The sequence below is a fragment of the Lithobates pipiens genome, unplaced genomic scaffold (assembly GCF_037356315.1).
Source record: "Lithobates pipiens isolate NorthernLeopardFrog02 unplaced genomic scaffold, aLitPip1_a1.2 Scaffold_13, whole genome shotgun sequence".
Lineage (NCBI taxonomy): Eukaryota > Metazoa > Chordata > Amphibia > Anura > Ranidae > Lithobates > Lithobates pipiens.
This window is the reverse complement of record NW_027507718.1, coordinates 420,356,282-420,380,184: the sequence shown is the minus strand read 5'-3', so window position 1 is coordinate 420,380,184 and position 23,903 is coordinate 420,356,282. Positions and strand designations below refer to the sequence as shown.

Below are 23,903 nucleotides of genomic sequence, written 5' to 3'. Positions count from 1 at the left end.
ATTGGACATAAACTGTGTACCCTGGTCTGACAGAATTTCGGCTGTAAAGCCCACTCGCGTGAACACCGTAACTAGGGCTTCTGCGAATTTGGGAGCTGTGATGTTGGAAAGGATCACTGCTTCAGGATAACGGGTAGCATAATCCACCATGGTCCGGATGTACTGCTTTCCAGTTTTGCTGGGGCGAGCCAAGGGTCCCAGGATGTTGAAAGCTATCTGCTGTAACGGCTCCTCAATGATGGGCAAGGGTTGCAGGGGGGCTCATGGCTCCCTCCCATGTCGCTGACATGTATCGCAGGTGTGACAATAGTGGGCAACCGCTTGGGACATCCCGGGCCAATAGAAGGCCTGGGATAACCGTTTTTCCGTCTGTAACTTCCTTTGATGGCCCACCATGGGAATGTCGTGGGCCAGGGGTAGCAATTGTTGGGCCCGGAACTGCTGGGGCAATATCAGCTGCTTGGTAATGGTCTGGGGTCCGCCCGCGGGAGTGATTTCTACAATTCTGTATAATAATCCATTCCTGCATCTTGTCACCTGCTCCCGAACCTGGCAGCCCTACCCGGGTCCAGAAGCCTGTCAGATTAAAGTCAGCGGCTAAATCCTGTTTAAACTGGTCCCGATCCCAGGTGACTTCACTAGTGGCAGGCATTGGGGAAGGGATACTCAGGTGCCAGATTTCCATCCAGGTGCCACCTGCCAATCGGATCACTATTCCTGGGCTGGGCTGGAGAGCGCCAAGGCTCACAACTCATGAGTCCACAATAGTGAGGAACGCACCCGAGTCTCAGAATCCCACCACCTTTTGACCATTCACTGTAACCTCTTGTAGGTGCTTTCCTTGGAAGTGATGTAGGGGCCTCAGCAGGTTGTAGGCCAAAGACTCCTGGAAGGGTGTCTCAGTTGGCAGAAGAGGAACACCAGTCTGGAGGGGGTGGTGGTAGGTCCTCGGGAGCTTGGTAAAGATCCACATAACATACTGGCATGCCAGGGCTAGGTCCGAGAGTCTTGCTTCTGGCAGGGCAGCTGGCTGTCCACAGCCAAAACAGAGCCATTCTAAGGTAGGTCCAGTGTGGGGAAATTGGGTGGTGTGGTAGTGGGACCCGAGGGGTTGGTGCTGCCTGGGGGTTCTTCAGACGATGGGGAGGCATGTAGGGCCCAGAGGTGGGAATGGACACCTTGGGAATTTGGGGTGCCTTGGCAGGAGGCTTCCGCCACTGTGTGTTGATCAAGAGGGCCTCATCCGCTAAGGCTGCAGCTTCCTCTAGGGTGGCAGGCTTTCACTCCCACACCCACTGTCAGAGATCAGGGGGGCACTTGAAAAAGAATTGTTCCTTCAGGACAGCCTGTATGATCCCCTCAGGGGAGGTGGCCTTCTCCCCTTCCAGCCATCAGCGGCATGCTACAGACAGCTTGTGTGCAAACATTTTGAAGGAGGTCTCGGAGACCCGAGGCGTAGTCCGGAACTGGGCCCCATATGCCACTGGCGATACAGCATAATAGTCCAGTACTGCCCATTTTAGGTCCTCATAGCTACATTTCTTGAGAGGGTCCATCATTCGATAAGCCTCAGTGGCCCCCCCTTTCAGAAGTCCTACTACATGGTAGGTCCAGTCCGCGGGCGGGGCCCCCGTAGTTCACATTGATGTTCAAAGTCCTGAAAGAACTTATCCACATCCCCTGTATTGTCTTGGTAGGGCTCAAAGCCCTTCCTGGAAATTCTTTGGGTCTCCTATACAGCAGGGAAAGACATATGGGTGGTGGCATGTTTTTTTGCAGTCTCCCATTCCTTTTGTCTTTTTTGAGCCTTTTCAATGGCCGCAAGCTTTCTTTCTTTCTTTACCCAAAATGGGCATCTCTTCCTCATTACCAGACAACCCAAGGGTTCCTGCTGCCTGGGCTGGGAGGCTCTGCTCTGTTGGTGCTGGGAAGTGCATGACCCCCATCTGTGGTCGACTCCTCCTGCTGGCTGTGTTCCTCCAGCAACTGGACCAGCTGGTCCTTATTCAGTCCCCTGTGGTTGAGACCCAACATTCTGGCTCTTTCTTGGAGACTGCTTGCTGTCAAATGGTGATACTCTGGGGCCTCAACCCTCCTGGGGTGCAGACTTTCATCAACCATCTTGAGCGCTCTCGTCCCGCTGCTGCCAACCAGTTGTGACGAACCCTTGTCCTCAACAGGACTATGTCCGCTGTAAATGCTTTCTCTGTCCGAGACCATGCGTTCCAAGATCTTTTAGCCCACCCAGTCACCAGCCGTAACATAGTGTACGGTGAACAACAACATCAAACTGATTTAGTATCACACATGTACACAACAGATATCCAACTCAGGACCATCACCGCCCCCTTTGGAATTCAGGGCCAAGGAGAGCTGTTGGAGGAATCCCCTCCCCCCCACATCCAGGGCAAACAGAGACAATAAAACAATGCAATACAACCACACCCCAAACGATCTCAGCAAAAGAGTCCAACAGCATGAGGCAACACACAATATATACATATGTACAATGTTCCAGTGTGGCTGTAAGGAGAGTCCTACTAGTACAGATCAGAATGGAGTTCTCGGGCACCCTACCCAAAGTGACTCCTGTCACAGTAATCAATGGTTATTTTTAGCTCTAATCGCTGTATAAATGTCAATGGTCCCAAAATAGTGTCAAAAGTGTCTGCCGCAATGTTGCAGTCCAGATAAAAAATAAATATTCTCTTTTTTGCAAGACATATTCATTAAAGAGGAATTAAACCCCAGACTTTTTGTCTTTTTTTTTTTTTAATATTATCATCCAGCAATGTATTTAGAAGTCGTGCATATAAAAAGATTACTAAAACGAGGTTAGTAAATACCTTTTTTTTTGCTTTTATACATTATCTTTTCTTCTGGGAATCGCTTGCGCCATCTTTACTATTGATTGCTGGCTCTTTTCGGGACGTCATTTCTGGCTTCCTTTGCTTCCCTGTGTAAATCTCATGCATGCGTGATCACGTTCGCGGACGCATGTAAACCAAGCCTCTATCCAGAAAGGTGAAGAGGAGGGTACAGTATTGCGAGACCCAAAAAAGAACCGCGCTGTCCTAACAGTTAATCTTAGGGTGTGTGCCTCCCATATGGGAAACTGTACATGTGAGAAAAAAATTGAAAAATGAAAATAGTGCAGTGTGACCCAGTAAAATAACTCAAAAGGCAAAAATTGCAACTATACCTAATAGATATCTATATGTATATAACTTTTGATATATAGCAGAACTGCAGCAGTATTGGATGTGTAAATTTCTATAATTCAATTTGTAGCGCAATTTTTTTCTTTTATCTACAGTATTGCGAGGCTTCCTTTCCTGTGCCATTCTCGGTGAAAAGCAATAAGTTGGAGTGCTGTGGATAGTGAAACGGCACATATAACATGCCTTTAAAGAAGCTACGCACTGGGCATGCGCCAGTGACATCATAACAGATTGCAGGATGGATTGTGTGGAAACTGTTATGCCGCGTACAAGCGATCGGAATTTCAGCCAGAAAAAGACAGATGAGAGCTTTTTGTCAGAAAATGCGACCGTGTGTATGCTCCATTGGAATTTTGCTGGCCGAATTTCCGCCAGCAAAAGATTCAGAGCAGGTTCGTCGGAAATTCCGATCGTGTGTATGCAACTCCGACGCGCAAAAACTCGTGCATGCTCACATTCAACTACGAGATGGAAGCTATTGGCTACTGGCTATTGAACCTCCTTTTTCTGGTCCCGTTGTACGTGTTGTACATCACCACGTTCTTGATGGTCGAAATTTGGTGTGACCATGTGTATGCAAGACAGCTTGAGCGGAATCCACAGTTTGGAAACCACTGGTTTACAGGGATGAGACAAACCATTTACCACGATCAGCTTTTATTTATTCATGTAAAACCTTTATCCCAAAAGAAACAAAACAGTTTGCTGATTATGTAATCACAGTGTTAGCTGGAGCTTGGCTTCAATTTGTTATTGTATTTAAATCTGCTAGTACATCTAACACTCCCCTCTCACAGATTAACAATAATGTTGTCCAAAGGTGCCCCCTGCGCTCCTTCATTCAAAGATGCACTCTATTACAGGAGGTGTGTTACTGGCCAGGTAAAAACAGAGGGAAAAATGGCAAAAAAAAAAGAAAACCAATGCATGCCGCCACCACATCTAAGGACTGGTAAGCTGCAATATATAACATTTTTGGTTTTGGGTTTCATACTGCCCTAATGCACTTTGTATTTTTGCATAATCTACTTTTCTATATATATATATATATATATATATATATATATATATATATATATATATATATATATATATATATGTATGTATATATATATATATATATATATATATATATATATATATATATATATATATATATATATATTACGCATACCCCACTTTTAAGTACACAAGGGGTTTATTTACTAAAGCTAGAAAGTGCAAAATCAGGCTCACGTCTGCATAGAAACCAATGAGCTTCTAACCCCAGCTTGTTCAATTAAACTTTGGTAATAAAACCTGGTTTCTATGCAGACGTGAGCCTGATTTTGCACTTTCTAGCTTTAGTAAATAAACCCCATTGTGTACTTAAAAGTGGGGTATGCCTATATATATATATATATATATATATATATATATATATATATATATATTTTATAACAGTAAAGAAGAAGAAAGATACAGACCAATAAAGGAGAGTGGCATTGAGCCAATTACAGCTTATGTTTGCAGAAGCACTACTCTGTAAGTGGCCATGATAAATGCCCAGTTTGGTCACATGACATCAACATAGTGAAAATAATGTAAAAATACTGTACATGCAATGCAATCTAGAGCAGGCAGGAGCACATTACGGGGTTTATTTATTAAAGGCAAATAGACTGTGCAGATGCTTCAGAGCTTAGTAAATGAGCAGAAGCTCTATACAGAGAGGACCGGAGCGGGACGGACCGCAGGGATGGATAGAGGAGGGCCGGGCATGACCGTGTGTCTAGTGACACACGAAGGGGTGGGATTTAGAAGGGAGAGGCGGGGCCGAAGGAAGGGGAGCGGCCAGTTAAAGGAAGGGGGCGGAGCCGGGAACGGGCAGTGCGGAAGGAGGAAGACACGAGGAGGCAGTTTTTTCACTGCTCCTCGTTTTTTCGTCCCGAACATGGCCGACGTGGAGGCGCTTCTGGAGAGGCTGCGGGCGGCGGCATCATCGCGGGAACCGGACTGGCTGCACCAGCAGGTGGCGGCGGCGCTGGACGGGTCCGTGGAGCGGGAGGAACGGCCAGGAGGCGCGGACGGCGGCGGAATGGCGGCACGTGGGCGGATTTCCCGGCCGCCGACAAGGTACTCGCCTGGGACTGTGGGGGGGCCTGCTAGACTGTTCAGGAGCCCGCGGGGGGAGCACTCCTTCCCCCCTGCTAAGAGGAGCCAGCCACTACATCCGGAGGGGTTTGGGCGGCCTGCAGGCCGCGGACATGCGGGAGAGGGCGGGGCCACGGAGTTACATGGCGGGCCTTTGCCAGGCCCGAGCGGGACCGTATCACCGGTGGTTTTGGATGCTGCAGCCCTGCAGGGGCCGGGGGGGGCTTCCAGAAGGAGGGTCAGGCGCCCTACGGATGCCGGAAGGGTGGCCGTCCGCAAGGGGACTTCCGCGGGGGTGTCTCCCCCAGGCGCTCTGCACGTAGCGGGGGGGGCGGACGGCAGGACCCCCCGCACGGCTCGTGTACATGGACGCACGGCTGCGGATGTCCGAAGCAGGACCGGAGTTACCCCGCCAGCAGCCCTGCGGGAGACGAGGGGGGCGGGCAAACTGGCTCCTCATGGCACGGCCAGGAAGGGTGCTTTTGCGGCCAGGGGTCCACCATTGACGATCCCCCCGGCAGCCCTGCACGGGTCGCGGGGGGTTGACGGAAGGAGCAGCGTTGGGCCATTTGGAGTTTTATTTTGGTTGTTTTTAATAAAGGCTGTTGTGGCCAGTTTACTCCACGAGAACTGTGTGGTCTATTATTAAGGGAAAAGGGGTAGGAGTAAAGGGGCTATTTCAGCTGAGTGTATATCTGGGCTACACGGGTCATGACTTCCATCATCCAATCACATGCAAGGAAAACGCTGTATTCTTTCTTTTTCCTTGCACGTGATTGGGTACTCTTTGCAAAGTGAAGCTTTGCCTCATTTACTAAGCTCTGGAGCACCTGCACTTGCAGAGAGCACAGTCTATTTTCTTTAGTAAATCAACCCTTATACATCGTGGTGGATTCTAGGAACCTATCAATCTGATTGCAATGATAAGCTGAAACTTGTTTGCCAGCGTCTTAATAAACCAGGTAACCTTACAAACCTCTGAGGAGTGATCATTCAAATAAATTCATTACCTGTCTCCAGCATTTCAATATACATGTAAGCCAATGGTGAAATGGAGAACTATCATTCTGACATTGCTAACATAACACATGTCAGCTCTAAAACAGGATACTCTATATTTTTAGATTCTACAATCTAGTAGTAGTTCCATTTCCAATAGCAGAAACACATCTTTGACAATATTTTGTCACATATCATAGAAATATCAAATATGTCACAGTCAGATAATAATTGATCACCTAGTAAGTGACAGTAGAATTAGACACAAGAAGACACAGACACCACTAGACAGGTACAGGCATAAAGCATGCAGAAAGAAGGCAAATGAGTTACAGTACCTCTCCCTGTGTCCACGACAGCATGAAAGAACAGATAGGGCAAGTTAGGAAAACGGTTGATAAAATCGCAGAGAGGCAAAGCACAAAGCATCACAGGAACACGGTGTACGCTCCACACTGAAAGCTTCAGGGCTTCACTGAAGAATGCATTGCTTTCCTAGGCTGGTATAGCAACAAAGCAGCTGAAGCAAGACTGTATACAGATCTAAGGATGCAGCATAATATAATGGTAGAAAAGCCTGATTCCTAAAGAACACTGTGCTGCTGCAGAGGTTGTTATAGAGAGAAGTAAAGAGAGAGTCCAATGCAAGCAGCTGGATAAGAAGATGCAGCATATGCATGTGAGCAGTGCAACCTTATCAGGATCTCCATGGAACAGATGAATGGGGGGGGGGGGGGAGGTAAGGCAAGGTAATAAATCACTCTGGGTTCAGTAGCATCAAGGCGGCCACACTTCCTCAGTCTAACATGAAACTTATTTCCATGTGTCTCTAGACAAATGATGATCTACAGCCCTGCACACGTTTATTGTTTCAGGATGGAATATTGATTGTCAGTTTCTTTCAATGTACTGAATATATGTTTAAGGAATGTTCTAAACACATGACCTCCGTATATGACTGAAGACATCCATTCTCTTTTTTCATCATGTTATGCTCTAAGAATCCAACATAAGGCATGGGTATACCAAAATCAACATTTGAAGCTGAACATCGGGATAAGCAAATATTGTCTAAATATAAGAGGCATACTTCAATCTTGGCATGCTTTGTACATTTCTTCCAGTGTGCAGTAATCCGGCATTAACGTTTGTCTCTGTGTAGGAGCTTCCTGTAATAAAGACCAGTCCCTGCTGCTCTCTCCTTGTGCAGGGTGACTGGTCTTGTCCCCGCCCCCTCCTGTAGTTTTCTGCAGGCACCCAGTAATGGGCGTGTGCTCAGTCCATCCCACTGCTCTGCTCTCTGCACAGGATATGTACAGCATAGGGATGATAGCACTGCAATTTTACAGAGTAATGTCTGGGTATGCAACAACATTTGGTCTACACAAAGTGGATTTAAATCTTTTTTGGCCATTAAAGAATATATTTAAATTAAGATTTTATTGCCTAAAGTTCAGGTTAATTGCTATAATAAAGTGCCTATTCTAACATAATTTACCAACATTCCAACATCAACACAATATACAATATATATATATATATATATATATATACAATATATATATATATATATATATATATATATATATATATTATACACAAAATACTAAGAAATTAGTGCTGTATTACGTATTCACTACTCACTCTAGTTAGAACCCGAATCAGTTAATAATTGATAATCATATTGATATAATAATAAATAGTATTAGTATATTAAAAATGAATAATCAAATAAGTGGGTACAGATTTCCAAAGTGGCCGTAGATTTTAATGGCACAAAGTCGATTTATGGTATGGTTGTCCATCAGTGTCAGACAGTCTATTTCTATTCCTCACAGTCTGTTTTGCAGTATCTGTAAATATCAGGTTTTCAGTGTATTTATCAACTTTTGTAAGTTATGGGAAACAGTTCACATTCCATCATCTTTATATATGACATATACAGTATATATTCAGGAATACCATAAATTCATGAATCCTAATAGGCTGGGTTTACACTTATGTGAATAGAATGCGGTTTTCCCCACATCCAATTCGCATGACAGGAGACTGTGACCGGTTCTCAATGGAGCCGCTTCACACAGCTCTGGGGCAGCCGCGGTTCGCACTGGAGAAGGGTTCTGTGCATCTTTGGCTCCATTTCAGGCATCAATTTGGACCGGATTCGCACCTGAAATGGAGAATAGTGACGCACCAGACCCCCTGCTCCAAAACGAGGCCACAGCTAGTATGAACCGGGCCTTAATCCCAATACAGTAGATGTACATTATTCCACTTATCAACATTTCGTTCTGTGACTTACATAGGACCTAGGTACCATGTGCATGTCTGGCTACACATCTGAAAGCTAACAGGTTGCTGGAAATTATTTTCTCACTACTCTCAGCACTGCACTGGTGAACAAAGATAGCCTGTCTGTTAAAGAGGAACTTCAACCTAAGCTAGGGTTTGCCACCTGCCTGGGATTCACCCGGGCAGTCCGGGTTTTGAATCTTGTGTCCAGGTTTCAGGCAGACTGAAACCCGGACAGGCTGTGGCTCCCCAAGTAACCAAGATAGTCACACACAAATCTGTTGCCACCCGGGAGCTGCGGGCGGCTGTCTGGGGGCAGATTTTGCATCACTGGGGGGCATGGCGATGATGTCAGCAAGCGCAATTTGGCTACTCCCTCTGTTTACTACTACATGCTATGCGCACCACATTTCTACTCTCCTTGGGGCACCCAAAGGTGTCCCAGGCCGCTAACGTGTTCGGGGTTGGGTTAAAGAAAAGGTAACAACCCTAGCCTAACCCCCCCAAGATTATCCTCAATTCACATACTCAATGGATCCAGCATTGACCTGCTATGATCCACTGTTGCCACTCGCCTTGTCCCATGCCGCCATCTTTGTTGCTGATATCATCAAGTGCTTGGTGCATCTTCATGGTTTAGAAAGCCCAACCCCCGAGGAAGCATGCCAGGCCTGGCTTCTTCAGACCCTGTGAATGCAATGTGAGGCTTCGGCGCAGAGGAGATGCCATTATTGGCCGAGGCTGTGTGGCTGGTAAACCAGCAAAGGAAAAAAAATATGTAATTTTAGATGGGGGGGGGGGGGGGTGAGTGCAATGATGTTAAATACATCCAGGGAGTGAAGGTTTGCTTTAGGTTAGTTGTATGAACTGGTGTCAGACTGCTAAATTGTAACTGTGTGAAAAGCAGGGGCACTCAGTACAGATAATATAGCAGGCTGGACAGCTCTCTCCTTCAAGTCACTGAGATTTCAAGCTTCACAGCATAACAGATTAACCTTTAAATGGTAACTGCATATATTCTAATGGATGTCTGGCTATACTACTGAAGAATATTTAATATACTATCTGTAACATTACATAATGTAGTGTTGTATCATGTTAAGTGCTACCAAAGTACTGCTTGAAGATAACAGTGCAATTGTACCGTGAGAGAATGGAAAGACTAGGATTTTCTTCTGAAGGAACCATTGCAACACAATATCACAATAGATGATTGGGAAAATTCAAGGGGCAGAGGCATCTTTCCCCTGATAATGTTCAAATGAGGTGACTGTCATCTTGTGTTTATCGATATCTCAAATCAGGCCACATACCCTGTGATCTGACTGTACAATCCCCTTTATGGTGGCCACACGCTATTCAATTTTTTATCAATCAAAAAGATTAAATCCACAAACAATCAATAGAAGATCAATTATTAATAATCAATTATTCCTATCGGAAAAGACTGACCAGAAAAAAAAATGTAATTTATCAAAACCTGTGGCAGCTGGTGGTCCAAATCTTGGGGGGTGGGGGGGCGTGGGGAAAAACAGACCTGGCCCCCTCACTCGCACCCCCCCCCCCCCCCCTGGCAGGCTCTTGCACTACATAGTAATTGGCAGATCTATAAGAGATTGCACAGACTATATTGTGTATGGTCTGCTGAAAAAGGGAATTGGACAGAGTATGGTCAGCTTTCGGACAATACCAAGAAATATAGGAAAGAGGAGGGATAGCCAGGATATACACAACCAGCAGGAAGGGGTGTGTAGGGATGGATGGACAGGTAGGTGAGTAGGTGGGTGGATTGATTTATGGATGGATGGGTGGGAGGATGGATGGGTGGATGGATAGGTGGGTGAATGGATGGATAGGTGGGTGGATGGATGGATGGATAGGTGGGTGGATGGATGGATGGATGGATAGGTGGGTTGATGGATAGGTGGATGGATGGGTGGGTGGATGGATGGGTGGCTGGATGGATGGATGAGTGGGTGGATGGATGGATGGTGTATGGGTGGGCGGGTGGGTCTATGGGTGGATGGATGGATAGATAGGTGGATGGGTGGATGGATAGGTGGGTGGATGGATGGGTGGCTGGGTGGATGGATGGATGCATGGATGGGTGGGTGGATGGGTGGATAGGTTGGTGGATGGGTGGGTGGATGGGTGGATACAACCACAAATAATATAAACCTACTTTGTGTGCATCAAAATGCCCTTGCAGACCGAGATGTTACCATATAAAAGTAGATGTAGCATCACAGCCTAAGCAGAGCTGTGGGAGAGACCCAGCAGGCCCAACCACTATAGGCTGCCTGCAGAAGTCTACAGGAGGGGGCGGATACAAGACCAGTCACCCTGTACAAGGAGAGAAAGCAGAAATGGCTGGTCTATAATACAGGAAGCTCCTGCACAGAGGCAAAATCTCACACTGGATTACTACACAGATCTGGAACCTATGTCACACCAAGCTTAAAGTAAGAGTACTCTTATTTAGGCAATATTTGCTTTCTCCGCAGTTTAGTTTTAAAGGGTAACTCCCCCAGTGGTGGCTGGTGGTATATTTGTTTTGGGTGATGGCAAGCAATCCACCCACCATAACCCCCCCGGCGGTCTGCTGCCAGCCCCACACTTACCCCATCCATCTAGGTCACGGGCAGCGCTTCCTCCAGGCGGCAGCTTCACCTTTCGTCTTCTCTTCCACCGCGTCACCTGTATCTCCTCCCTCCTCTTTGGCAGCCAATAGGATCGTTTCTCCTCTCAGCCAATCGGGTGAAGGGTCTCAGAACCCGCTTCCTGATTGGCCGGGAGGTGAATCAGGAGGACAACAGCAATTATTAATTTGCTGTTGTCACACAACTGGGTGGGCTTAGGGTGCAGTTTTCTGCGCCCCAAGCCCACCCTTTTTATAATCCAATTAGAGCCCCAGGCCCTAATCATGTGCTTCTAACCTGCATGTAGATTAAGGGCCGGATTGGGGGGCGGCACCCGCGGCACCCCTGCACCCCGTATGGACGGGCCGCCACTGGTAACTCCACTTTCGTGGTGGGAAAAAAAAAAGGCAGGAATCTACAACAAAGTTTGTTAAAATCCTTATAATGTAAATAGATCACCCAAAGGGGAATGTTTTTTTTCTCCATAAAAGTGAATTTACGCTTTAACCTCCCTAGCGGTGATCCCGAGTTTGGCTCGGGCTGGGATTTCAGTACCATAAGCGGTAACCCCGAGCCAGACTCGGGATCGCATCGCTGGATACAGGGAGGACACAGGGAGAAGTGACTTACCTTGTCCCCTGGATCCAGCGATGTCCTCCGCGCTGTGTGCTTACAGATTACAGTACTGTTTAAAAAAAATACACACCCCCTTTGTCCCTAGTGGTCTGTGCAGTGCCCTGCATGTACTTTTATATTATAAATACTGTTTTTTCTGCCTGGAATTTGGAGATTGTCCATAGCAACCAAAAACTATCCCTTTATGTCAAAAGTGATTTTAGACCAACTAGAAAACAGCGATAATAAATTATAATCACTTGCAGAATTGAGCGATAGCGATTTGTGGGGAAATTCGTCATCAAACACTAAATCTAATGACAGCAACAATTGTGCAAATTTCAGTGTTTTTGGATTTGATTACATTATTGAATAATTTTTATTATTATTTATTATCATTATTTATTATATTATAAATTTTATTATACTCGGGATGTCTGCTAGACTCTGGTTTGAACAGATTTAAGAGAGTTATTCCTAAGAATTGCAGGCCTACAATATAAAACGCCAAATTTCCATTCAAAATAATTGTACCGCTTTCAGCACCTAAAATCAAAACTAATCATACCGCCAGGGAGGTTAAGCCCACCGATTTATGTAAACCAGCAAGAATGTAATAACAAAGGGTTCCATTCATTTATTTTATACCAGATGTACAGGATTGTATATCTACAAAATAACTGATGTTGTGGGGGAATGAAATAAAAGTCACATATTGCGCTACATCACTGAAATCAGTCCACACAAGCATGATAGGGTCAGTCCACCCAAAAGCAATTTCATTTCAGAATAAAAATTGACAACAGTTTTTTATTCTGCCGGGATTCTGCCAGCTGATTCATTTAGCCAAGATCTCAATGAAAATTCCAACTAATCCACTTGGATATTTATTTATCTATGTTACATTATTTACTATGCAGCAAGTGGCTGACATTATGCCTAAATAGTTCCTCTCCAGACTCTGCTTGACTTATAGAGTAGAGTTCTCTGAACTCATCTGCAAAATCCTTCGGGCCTCATGGGTGGCATGCCCACAATGTATACAGGAGCTGCTTAGCAGATGATAATGCAAGTGGACAAGGCATATCTGTAGACATTGTTTTGCAGAAGCCATATAGGCAGCTGGAGTACATTGTGATTCAATACACCCATCAGCAGAACCCTATTTTTCCTTCACATGGAAACTGGAGCAGATGGGGCTTACTGTGAGCACCTCCGTATAAACCTTTAATAATAAAGTAAAAAAAAAAAATATTGTTTCCGCCCCATATTTCCACCCGCTGACAGCTGGAATCTGACAGGTTGCTGTGATGAAACAGAGACAGGTCTTCGTAACACACTCTTCAGAATGTAACCCAGAAGTGTCATGCTATGTGTATAAGAAGCAATGGCACAGACAGGCCAGAGACATATCAGAACAGTCTGCTGCCACAAGGTGTTGGAAGCTACTTTATTAACACAGAGCCCTTCGTCCTCTCAACTGTTATTATTATTCTTATGTATGAAACAAAGGAGACGTCTGACTGATGGACTTAATATTCAACGCATTCGCCAAAAGAAAATTAGGGATTAGAAACAAAATGTTAGGAGTCTCCAGTAATGCTGTTAATTGGAGAAAAATTGGAAGTGAAATGCCAGTGTATAGATTTTCAGCCAATATTACTTTCCTCTTTTGCTTTGTTGGCGTGTAATTCCAATAAGGCTCAATGAAGCAAACATGATTTTATGACAGCACTGAGAATGCACAGACAATGTGAAAATCATTTCATATGTAGAGCTGATTACCGGATCGGGGCTGCACTGCCTGGGGAAAAGCTGGATTTTCATTACCAATTTTATTACATTCATAACATAGTACTGCGTGTGCCATTATAGGACACATGACCGTGTACATGGCTGTTATTCTAATGCCACCTACAGACAATCGAAATTTCCAACAACCAAACCGTGGATTTAATTCCGAAGGATGTTGGCTGAAATTCGTCTTGCATACACACGGTCATACAAATGTTGTCGGAAATTCCGAACGTCAAGAACACAATGTACGACGAGCCGAGAAAAATGAAGTTCAATAGCCAGCGTGGCTCTTCTGCTTGATTGCGAGCATGTGTACTTTTCTGTGTCGGAATTGTGTACACACGCTCAGAATTTACGACAGCAGATTTTGTTGTTGGAAAATTTGAGAACCAGCAATCAAATTTTGTTCGATGGAGCCTACACACGGTCGGAATTTCCGACAACAAGCTCACATCGAACATTTGTTCTCGGAAATTCCGATCGTCTGTACGCGGCACTTAGTAACACAAAGGAAGCCAAAGAACAGAAGTTGGGGGAAGAGATCCAGATGTGTATAGCAATGGGCCTTTCAAACATGCTGCATGAAGTGATACATGACTAGCTTTTCACCCAAAGCAATATTGCTGTTTTTTGACACAAAGGGGCTGTTTCTGATGATGAAGAGTATTACAAGATGCACCAGAAATGTTGCCTCATAAATAATTATTGCATTACTTATATCACATATGTTGAGGTGGTCATGGAAGGATAGTTTGCTAAGATATGTGGTTTTACTGCACAGTAGTGTAATGCCCTGTACACATGGTCAGACATTCCGACCACAAAATAATTTTTTTTCCGACGGATTTTGGCCCAAACCTGTCTTGCATACACACGGTTGTACAAAGTTGTAGGAAAATCCGATCGTTTTGAACGAGGTGACGTAAAACACATACGACTGGACTATAAACGGGCCAGTAGCCAAATAGCTTTCGTCTCATAATTTATTCTGAGCATGCATGGCACTTTGTCCGTCGGAATTATCTACACACGATCAGAATTTATGCCATCGGATTTTGTTGTTGGAAAATCTAGATCCAGATCTCAAACTTTGTACGTCAGATCCCAGATCCACCCCCCACCCCCCCAAAGTGTCACTAAACCCACACCATTAAAAAGTTTAAGTACTGCATTACATGCTGTTCATGAGATTCATTTTCTGTACTCTGCAAAAAGCCTGGCTGATCCTTCTGTTCACTGTCCCCCCTCCTTGTCTGTGTCCCCGCTGCAGCCTGAGATTGTGTACACCAGATGTTGCCACATCTACTGAGCATGCTTTAGTTTCAGTTCCCTTTTAAGCTTGTAATTTCCTCCTTTTTCTTATCCAAGAAGCCCACACAACTTTAGAATCACACATGTGGGGTATACACTCTGTATAAATGACAGCCCAGTCCCTCCCTCCTCCTCCATGCCCACTAAACAACTCTACATGATGGGGACAGGATTTTACATGTTGATTGATGGAGGCATCACCTCCCTGTAATTCTAAGCACATACAATAAAGGAAACAGGATTGAGGGATGTGATTGCACAAAAATAATAAAGATTTGAGTTTAAATGCATATCTGTTTGACAATTTAAAACATTTATTTGATATTACCCACTTGTCATATCCCGCACAAACATTTACAGGGGCAGAACGGCACGGACAGGCAAATGGGCGTACAGGTACGTCCCTTTAAATATGCTGCCATGAGGTCACATGTGTGCCGCCGGCGGCGCGCGTGACCCTTCCACAAGCTCCGTGAGTGTGATCGCAGGTCCTGCAGACTTGATGTCCGTGGGGATACCCACGATCATCTCATGGAGAGGAGGAGTGGGGAAATGCTAATGTAAACAAGCATTTCCTCATTCTGCCTAGTGACACTGACACTGATCACAGCTCCCTGTGATCGAGAGCAGTGATCAGTGTGGTGTCACACGTAGCCCATCCTCCCCACAGTTAGAATCACTCCCTAGGACACACTTAACCCCTGCAGCGCCCCCTAGTGGTTAACCCCTTTGCTGCCAGTCACATTTACACAGTAATCAGTGCATCGCTGTATAAATGTGAATGGTCCCAAAATGGCGCCAAAAGTGTCCGATGTGTCTGCCATAATGTCGCAGTCACGATAAAAATCGCAGATCGCCGCCATTACTAATAAAAAAGAAATAAAATAAAACTATCACCTATTTTGTAGACGCTATAACTTTTGCGCAAACCAATCAATAAATGATTATTGTGATTTTTTTTAACCAAAAATATGTAAAAGAATACCTATCGACCTAAACTGAGGGAAAAAAAAAATTTGGGCATATTTATTATAGCAAAAAGTTAAAAATATTGCGTTTTTTTTTTCAAAATGTATGCTTTTTTTTGTTTATAGCGCAAAAAAAAGGCAGAGGTGATTAAATACCACCAAAAGAAAGCTCTATTTGTGGGGAAAAAAGGACGTCAATTTTGTTTGGGAGCCACGCAGTGCCGAATCACGAAAAACACTCTGGTCTTTGGGCAATTATGGTTAATTATGTATTTTTCCTTTGTATTCTGAAGGCTGTTTTTTTTTCCAACACGTGGTAGGCAGGGGAGGACTAGTAGCTCCTCCTGCTGATGTTTCCCTGCAGACAGGATGAAAGGAGTTACATGACAGATGTATATTGATTATAGAAAACTTTTAAAAAAAATTAATTAAAGGATATAACAAAAATCAAAAGAATATAAAAATTATTTATTGGAGGAGCCAAGGGTGCCAACCATGGATCCCAGAAGAGGAGATAAGTATAACATGTTTATTATTTAACAAAAAGACAGCATTTCAGCAAGTCCACTTCCAAAAAAAAAAAAAGTTAGGACGCAGAGTAAATGCTACATAAAAACGGAATGCAATTATTTGCAAATCTTATAAACTCATATTTTATTCATATAGAATAGAGAAAACATCAATTTTTTAAATGTACCATTTTAGGAAAAAATAAGGTGATTTTGAAATTGATGGCAGTTGGGACAGGGCAACAAAAAGCTGGCGAAGTTGGGACAGGGTCATGTTTATCAAGGCATAGCACCCCTTTTCCTTTAAGACCCCTTTCACACTAAGGCGTTTTAGTGCTAGAAATAGCACCTGTAAAGTGCCTGAAAAATGCCTCCCACTTACTCTGTTATTGAAAAGACACTTTCTTCCACTATTGAGTGCTCCTTTCTCCTGGAAATGGCCCTATGCATTGGGGTGACAGAGGGGTACATTGCCAGCTAAGCCTAGGACGAATGTGAGAATAATCCCAGGAGTAATGGTAAGGACAGGCTGGGTTACCCTGCAGGTCTTCCTTAACCACTTACCACGGACCATTTTGCTGGCTTAAGACCAGACCACTTTTTGCGATTCGGTACTGCGTTGCTTTAACTGACAATTGCGCGGTCATGCGACGTGGCTCCTAAACAAAATTTACGTCCTTTTTTTCCCACAAGTAGAGCTTTCTTTTGATGGTATTTGATCACCCCTGCGTTTTTTATATTTTTTGCGCTATAAACAAAAATAGAGCGACAATTTTGAAAAAAATACTTTTTTTAACTTTTTGTTATAATAAATATCCCCCAAAAATATATAAAAAAACATTTTTTTCCCTCAATTAAGGCCGATACGTATTCTCCTACATATTTTTGGTAAAAAAATCACAATAAGCGATTATTGATTGGTTTGCGCAAAAGTTATAGCGTTTACAAAATAGGGGATAGTTTTATGGCATTTTTATTAATAATTTTTGTTTTACTAGTAATGGCGGCGATCAGTGATTTTTATTGTGACTGCGACATTAAGGTGGACACATTGGACATTTTTGACACATTTTTGGGACCATTGTCATTTATATAGCAATCATTGCTATACAAATGCAGTGATTCCTGTGTAAATGACACTGGCAGTGAAGGGGTTAACCAGGGGGTGGCAGTGGGGTTAAGTGTTCCTAGGGGCGTGTTACTAACTGTGGGGGGCTCGGCTTTGTTTTAGTGAACACTGATCTCTGCTCCAATCACATGGAGCAGATCAGCGTCACTTGTTGCTAGGCAGAACGGGGAGATGCTGTTTACAACGGCATCTCCTTGTTCAGTAGCCCCGTGAGACGATCGTGGGTATGCCCGCGGCGATCGAGTTCACGGGACCCGCGACTGGACTAAAAAATTGGAAGTACCTGTACGCCAATATGCCTGCCCGTGCCATTCTACCAACGTACATCGGCGTGCGCCGGTTGGGAAGTGGTTAAAGCAGAACTACACTGTATCTGCTAACCACAAACCAAAAGCACGATTTAATTCATTTTTAAGATTCAAAGCAAACTCCTCCATCCATCCATGTCTACATGCTTTATTTTGCTGATAAATCACTTAGAAAAACACCCCCAGGCTTTTCTGTCTGTGCCCATCTTGAGTAAGGGCAAATGGATCATGTAGCATTTACTTCTGGGAATCCATTTGCCCTTAGCTCAGGCATGCAGACAGTAGGGTGTGCTTAGCTGAGAAAAAACCCTCCCCCTCTCCTGAAGACTCCTGGGATGTATGACATAATAAGCTTAGGAATTGAAATCAGGAAGTAACTGAAGGATTTAAAAAAAAAAAGTTTATAACAAGTAAATATGATACACTTTCCTATCTATTTACTAATACTAGCAGCATAAGGATTAAAAAGAGTCAATGTTGATTGAGAGAGTAAAGTTCCACTTTAAGTGTCTAGTGCTGGGATTCTGAGGGTCCCATGCTGAAAATACTAAAGCAGGATGACCTAGGCCGTCCATGAGCCAAACAGGAATGGATTAAAGAGCAGTTGCCCTTCCCAACTGCACAACAACCAGACTCAATGGGGTTGATTTGCTAAAAGTAGAGAGTACAAAATCTGATGCAGCTCTGCATAGAAACCAATCAGCCTTCAGGTTTTATATTCAACGCTTAATTGAACAAGCTGAAGTTAGAAGCTGATTGGCTACCATGCACAGCTGCACCAGATTTTGTACTCTCCGGTTTTAGTAAATCAACTCCAGTGAATTGTATGCTTTGTGCAGTGCTAAAATGAGTTGACATTATAATCTTTGTTCAGTTCTACTCTCCCTTCCCCTATTAGCAACCTGTGCTTAAGTAAACAGGCGCATGCCACTTAAAAAGAATATGTCAGGATGGAAAGGGGGGGAGATACCATTACTGTTATATACTGTACATTGAATACTGCAAGTAGGTTCAGGCTCTATTTATCCAGGCTGACTCACACTAGGCCAAATAATCAGCGCTCAGATCATAACATCTCCACACCATGGTGTCCTGCACTCTCCAGCTCTAAAGTTGGGAGGTTTGATAAAGTGTTGGAATACTTTAATGTTCAATACATGCATTAACCACTTGACCACTGGGCGCTTAAACCCCCTTCCTAACCAGACCAATTTTCAGCTTTTGGAGCTCTCACATTTTGAATGACAATTACTCAGTCATGCAAAACTGTACCCATATGAAATTTGTGTCATTTTTTTCATACAAATAGAGCTTTCTTTTGGTGGTATTTAATCACAGCTGTTTTTTTTATATTTTGTGCTATAAATGAAAAAAGACTGAAAATTCTGTAAAAAAAAAAAAAAAAAAAAACTTGGTTTCTGTTAAAATTTATTGCAGAGTATTGGCAGAGTATTGGCGAGTATTGCAGGGTGTTTGCAGAGTGTTGGCAGGGTATTGCAGAGTGTTTGCAGAGTGTTGGCAGGGTATTGCAGAGTGTTGGCAGAGTATTGGCAGGGTATTGGCAGAGTATTGCACATTACTGCAGAGTATTGCAGGGTATTGCACATTATTGCAGAGTATTACACAGTGTGCACAGAGCAGCGCTGTGGGCATTACAGATCCAGCCCACAGCGCTGCTAAAAAGATCTCTCCCCCTCCCCCCTCGCCCTGTACAGATCGGTACAGAGAGGGGAGGGAGGGACGCCGGTTTGTTTACAAGTGATTGCTCCTTCATTTGACAGAGTGATCACTTGGTAAACGGCTGCTAAATCACGTGATCCGGATTTTTGTGGGTGTGCGCCCCAGGGGGGCGCGCAAGAGCAACATTCTGTGGGGACGTCCATGGACGCCCTCCCAGAATAAGTAGACCGCGCTGTAGCTGTCTTTCAGCTATGGCCCGGTCGGCATGTGGTTAACTGCAGTAAATATTGGTACTGTATTTAGAACAAAGCAAATTTAACTCAACAGCCCCAATAGACCTCCAGACCTTGACCAGTTCTTCCAGACTGCTAGGCCAATCTTTATTCAAAAGCCATCCAACTTTTTATCCTACTAAAACCAGAGCATAAACTTTGCCTTTGCAGATTTTACAACACTGTTTAATAATACCTATAAAGCTTTGTTTCTCTATAGGTTTTCTTGCCTAATGCGGAGTTTGCCCATTTATGGTGTTTAATCACGGACTGGTGGATAGCACAATTAACCTGTGTAAAACACCTCGTTACAACGTTGTGATGAGAATTAGCATTGTAATGTTTACTTTCCACTATGCTAATTAAATAAATCAGGTGGCCTGTTCATTTAATCAGGGTGATCAACACTAAAAGTCACCCTATGTTACAGACATAAAACAAATACATGGTTAGATGCAGATGTCAATTGAATAGAAAACAATCCAGTGTCCCGCCGTATTACATTTATATTGAAGTACTTAATCACTTTTATGTTTTATCTACTTGGGAATTTTTTTATAGCTGTGAAGATATTGTGGAACTGATGGATTGCGACTATTAGATACATTACTTGGGTGCTGTGCTTTCGTTCAGTTATATTCTGTGGTTATAACTTAATAATTGTTAGGAAGTCATTAGTATGAGGTCTTGTTCCCACAGAATGAGTTAATAAAATCAATACACAAGAGCTTCCAGTTAAAACACAAAAACTGTATCCTGAAAGTAATGACTTCCTTTCTCCCAAGGAATAAGCCTACTGTTATGGTCCAATTTGATACTAAGAAGGTATTTATCATTTTTATTATTTTGTATATATAAAATGCTGTGAGACTGTGCTGATAGTAGAGATGCTTCCAACTGCAAGTGACAAACGGGGGTGAAAGAATGGAGACAAACAACAAACTTCAATATGCAAATACAGCTTTAGAAACATAGAAGACTGATGGCAGAAAGAGACGAGGGGGTTGACTGAGTCCGCCCCTTTAATGATTTTTTTTATTATTTTTGTCTGATTACAGGTCTATGTTTATTCTAAGCATGTTTAAATTCACTTAGACCCCTTTCACACCACACCGCCCATAGCATTGGCGGTAAAACGCCGCTATTTTTACCCCCCGCTAGCGGCCGAGAAAGGGTTAAAACCGCCGGCAATACGCCGCAATAGCTGCGTTTTGCCGGCGGTATTACAGTGCTGCCCCATTGATTTCAATGGGGAGCAGTGGTGGAGGAGCCGTAACCTTCACCGCTCCAAAGAAGCTGCTGGCAGGACTTTTCCCTGACGTCCTGCCAGCACACCGCTGTAGTGTGAAAGCCCTCGGGGGTTAAAAAGAAATAAATCTTAAATTTAGAAAAAAAATAATAATACGTTTTAAAAATGGCCCCTTTAAGAAAAAAAAATTCCCCAAAAATTTCCTTTAACTAAGTGCACTGTGTCAGACACACAGTGCACTATGGGAAGCGCTACGTCAATGCAATCACTAGCGCTTCATTTGCGGCGTTAAAACCCACCTTGCGGCGCAATTGAAAGTGCAGATTTCCTTCCGCCCGTAGAATCACTATGGACGGGAGCATTGCGGTTTAACTTTCAAGGTTACTTCTGGGTTTTGTGTAATACACAAAAACCGGAAGTGATGTAGGCACTTGGCAGCTCCGTTCTTTGCGGTAGATGAAGCAGAAACCAGAACTCTGGGGGGGGGGGGGGGGGGGGTCATGAGCTCTCACTGAGTGGTACAGCAGCTCTGCTGGAGTGGAGGAGAAAGTCAGCCTGGTTAGTCCGTGTGTCAGGAGAGCCATTACTGGAGGCACAGTCCAGACTGAGAACGCTGAGCAGGGAGAGGGAATTGACTGAAACTAAGAGCAAGTGAGTAATAATCCCATCCCCCATCATCCCTCTGTCCCTGATCCTGATCCTGTCCCTCTGTCCCTGATCCCATTCCTCTGTCCCTGATCCCATCCCACCCACCATCCCTCTGTCCCTGATCCCATCCCACCCACCATCCCTCTGTCCCTGATCCTGTCCCTCTGTCCCTGATCCCATCCCACCCACCATCCCTCTGTCCCTGATCCCGTCCCTCTGTCCCTGATCCCATCCCACCCACCATCCCTCTGTCGCTGATCCCGTCCCTCTGTCCTAGATCCCAACCACCATCCCTCTGTCCCTGATCCCGTCCCGGATCCCATCCCACCCACCATCCCTCTGTCACGGATCCCTATCCCACCCACCATCCCTCTGTCCCTGATCCTGTCCCTCTGTCCCAGATCCCATCCAACCCACCCCACCATCCCTCTGTCCCTGATCCCATCCACCACCCCTCTGTCCCTGATGCCATCCCATCCCACCCTGCCATCCCTCTGTCCCTGATCCCATTCCATCCACCATCCCTCTGTCACTGATCCCACCCCACCACCATCCCTCTGTGCCTGATCCCATCTCTCTTTCTCTGATCCCATCCAACCGACCATCCCTGTGTCCCTGATCCCATTTCAACACCCTCCCTCTGTCCCTGATCCCATCCCACCCCACCATCCCTCTGTCCCTGATCTAATCCCTCTGTCCCTGATCCCACCCCACCACCATCCCTCTGTCCCTGATGAGCTGTGAGACAGATTGATGTGTCATTAGAGTCCTGTGTATAATGTGGTGCCTGGTATATGATGTGCAGAGTCCTGTGTATAATGTAGAGCCTGGTATATGATGTACAGAGCCCTGTGTATAATGTAGAGCCTGGTATATGATGTACAGAGCCCTGTGTATAATATACAGTCTGGTATATGATGTACTACAAAGGACGGAGTGGGTGGATTCTAAAAGGGGTGGGACTTATGAGAAGTGGTATGGGTCAAAAGGGTGGGTGTGGTCTAGCACCCCCCCATCTTAAAACTTCACCAGCCGCCACTGGTAGAAGTTCACTCTAACACTAAAATCTGTAAATCTACAGGTATCCAGGATCTAAGACTAACCTATCTAGCCCTGTAAAGAAGAAATCACAACGCATACCTTTTTTATAGCCGCACTGGTCCGGTCCTACGCTGAGCTGTCGGCAGCGACTTCGCTATATAGGCGGGTGCAGAAAAAGCAGCCGACAACGGAAGACCCATAGTAACTCTATGGGTGATGTCACTTCCCATTCATTTCCGAGCCGTTGTCGGCTGTCTCTTCTGCAGAGCTTCTGCCGTTTGAAACTGGACTGGAGTGGCTTAAAAAAAGGTATGTATAGCGATTTCTTCTATACAGGGCTAGATAGGTAAGTCTTAGATCGTGGATACCTGTAGATTTAGAGATTTTTGTGTTAGGGTGAACGTCTACTTTCAGTCTATACAAATGAGGTGAAATGCAGAACAGGTATCAGAAAGACATTTATTACTGTATCTCACATATCCTAACCATCAGTGTTTGTTTTTGTATAAATCTTAATTCTTATTCTAGTACTATTTCATTTTAGTATGTACAGTACATAGTATCTATTTTGGCACCGTTATATACAGGTAGTTACTAGAATGTGACATAGTAGTAAGTCCTGTGCGCATAGATTTCTACAAAGAGCATCTAGAACACATACATTGAGAACCTGGTATCCTTCATTGCTTGATGATCTACGAGTCTGGGTATGGCCTGACATTTGCTGACTGGATGGGCATGCTGAGACCTGTCATTCTTGAACAGCTGGACTGAAGCAGGATGTCCATATGTGATCTTCAGTAAGCACATAGCAAATTTTACAATTTGCAGTTCTATGAGCAACTTACACAAATAATAATTTGATCTGTGCAGGTTTAAGTCCTAAGGAAACTGAAATCTTCTTTATCTGATGTGGAGAACTGTTTGATTAATTCTGTGAAATATTTGGCTCTTCACGTCAGGTTTCCAAAGTAATGCTTTCATTCTGCACAAAGCCTTGGCTTCATTTTAAAGCAAGCGCTTAGCAACAACATCCTTCTCTAAGAAATTAGGAATTTCCCATGACAAAGGGCCTGAAGAACGTGGTGTACA

At 44.3% G+C, this 23,903-nt stretch overlaps 1 protein-coding gene across 11 annotated transcripts in view; it reads right to left on the bottom strand.

Moving 5' to 3' along the window:
• The window catches only part of APBB2 (amyloid beta precursor protein binding family B member 2), a 505,529-nt gene that overhangs the window by 56,061 nt on the left and 425,565 nt on the right, over window positions 1-23,903 (bottom strand). Inside the window, exon 1 of one of the 11 annotated variants that reach the window (XM_077477589.1) lies at window positions 6,692-6,966. The exons of the other annotated variants lie outside the window; for them this stretch is intronic. The gene's annotated coding sequence lies outside the window, so the exon portion shown is untranslated. Of the gene's footprint in view, window positions 1-6,691; window positions 6,967-23,903 lie in introns of those variants that run through there. 11 annotated transcript variants of the gene reach the window in all.